Below are 2,491 nucleotides of genomic sequence, written 5' to 3'. Positions count from 1 at the left end.
CAATCTGGGCTCTGTCCACTATTCCTCATAGCTGCTACAAACCCTCTTTTTTTTTCTGGTCTCTATTGCCGGACAGGTGTTCAACACAATAGCTCCCTTTTCCTCCATCTGCTTCTCCTTGTGCAGTGAGGCCCTGATCCGTTTCGGGCGGCTGCTCCCCACATGTGCTCACAGCCCCACTGATGAGAAATGGCAGAAGCAGGTATTAAAGGTGGAGGTTCTGGCTTGTTGCTCTGAATGTATTAAAAACCATTCCCAGACTCCACATAAAGAGTTTTACACACATACCCAGCACATGCGATATGAGGGAGACAGAGAAGCAGACGTGGGGATAACCACAGTGAGACAAGTAACCACAACAGAAGTCTGGAGAGATGGGCCCAAGGAAAGCCGCTTTCACAGACCGGGTGATGGATCGTCTCCTCAGCAGACAGACAGACAGCTCGAGGTACTTATTTTTATAAAAAGTTGACAGAAAGAACTCCAGACATCCAGGCCCGCTCCCTGCTCAGTCCTGTGTCCAGAGCTGACTCAGCTCTCTGTTTCCCTTCGCAGGATGGTGAGTTATTCCATGCGCTCCTGCTAATTATCCCCATGCAGCTCCTTTCTTTTCTCACAGGTCGTTTAAATGTCTCCTCGTCTGGGTTAGAACTTGGGTGGATGCTGAATTCCCTTCTGTTTTCCTCCCCAGGGATGAATTTCTCATACCTAGGGTATTGTTTGTGGGGGAAAATTCTTTCAGTTTAAAGCCCCTTGAGATGATTATCCCAAGAACTTGTCTCACTAGGCTCTTGAAGAGGATTCTCACCATTTACTGAGCACACAGTAGGTGCCAGATAATTTCCATACTCTGTCTCCTTTAACTCTCATAACAATTATATAAGGTCCTTGTAAGTCCCATTATATAGATCGATAGCTTTGTGCAGTGGCAGTATCGTAGCCAATGAGGTTTATCCAAGGCGCAATTATTGCTAATTATTGCTAATTGAAAACAGATCAATAGCACATAGGACATACACAATAAATGGAAGGGAAGACAAAGCCGCATAGCATACTGATTTCCTCAGTGTTTCTTTATAAACCAGAAGACAGAGTGATATAGTAAAAAGAGCTGATTCTGGACCAGGAGACCGTAATTCTTGTGTTAACATGAAAACCAACCAGTTCTCTGGTCTGGGCAAGACATTTTACCTTTGTGCACCTCTGTTCACTTAATCTAAAAAAATGCATGAATGGACTAGCAATTTCTATACCCATGGCTCCTTCTTCCTCTAAATTTCTATGCCTACTGCCTTTTTTCATACTATAGTTAATATTCATAATGTCAACCTCTCCAAGAATAAAGTCCTTAAACACAGCTAGTCCATCAGCACTGAATTGACATCCTTCATCACCCAGCTCTGGAGCACATCTAAGCCACATTTGGATAACAAATGAAGGTAGCCATAACACTTTACCTGCTCCAGGCTAATTCAGCATGCTGTCGCTTTTAAAGACAAGTTGAAGCAGAACTTCAAACCCTGTGGCATAATAACAGATTCAGTTGTTTTACTACCCTGAATCTGAGATATTTCCTGACAAAAATAGGTATTTGGTATTGTAGCTATTTATTTCCGCCCCCCAAAAAACCCCAAAACTTAGTAGATGACAACAAATATTTACTATTATCTTTCATGATTCTGAGCCTTGAAAGACTCAGCTGGGTGTTTTTCTTACATGGGGTCCCTCATATAATTTTAGCAGAATGGAGGCAGAGGCTGGGAGTCTTAAGTTAAAGGTTTTTTCATTCACATGTGTGACAAATGAGCTGAGATAACTGTGGGCTTCTTGGTCATATCTCTGTCCATGTGACTACCTCGGGTTTCCTCACAGCATGGCAGCCCTGGGGAAGTCAGAGTTCTCATATCATAACTGATTCCCCCCTCAAGTAAGCATTGCAAGAGAGCCAGTCAAAAGCTATCCGCCTTCTTGTGAACTAACTTCACTTATTCTGCAGGTCACAGCATTCACAGATTAGCCCAGACTCAAATATGTGGAGGCGTGAATTCTAGTGCTCAGTGTGAGCACAGTTTTTCCCTCTAGGAATGAAGGGATGGTAGTCATCTTGGGGACAAGTTAATCTACTTGGCCTATATCAGAGCAAAATGAACTACAGTAAAGGTCAGTTAGATTCTCAACACCTCTCTCTCTTTTCCTTACACACGCACACGCACACGTGCACATACACAAACAGTTCCAAATGATGCCAATTATAGTACCATGCTTGAACCAAAGATGATTACATAAAGTAGGAAGTACAGGTTTAATCCCATAAAGAATAGGTCACAGAAACCACTCTTCCATTTCTCTCTGAAATAATGTTAAGCTCTGTCACTGATGGGAAAGGGAAAGCAACTTAAGTGAGGAAAATGTCTTCAGAAGAAATAGTAATTGCAGGTCAGTGATCTAGTTAAGTCCATCAGGATGGACATTGAATCCCAGTTATCTTAAG

The 2,491-nt window shown here is 42.6% G+C and overlaps 1 pseudogene; it reads left to right on the top strand.

The window, feature by feature from the left end:
• The first annotated feature begins 914 nt into the window (after positions 1 to 914).
• Positions 915 to 978, top strand: LOC129633467 (uncharacterized; annotated as a pseudogene).
• The last annotated feature ends 1,513 nt before the right edge of the window (positions 979 to 2,491 follow it).

The sequence above is a fragment of the Bubalus kerabau genome, chromosome 18 (genome assembly GCF_029407905.1).
Source record: "Bubalus kerabau isolate K-KA32 ecotype Philippines breed swamp buffalo chromosome 18, PCC_UOA_SB_1v2, whole genome shotgun sequence".
NCBI classification, from domain to species: Eukaryota; Metazoa; Chordata; class Mammalia; order Artiodactyla; family Bovidae; genus Bubalus; species Bubalus kerabau.
Note: the sequence above shows the minus strand (reverse complement) of the source record. Positions and strands in the feature narration are given on the sequence as shown.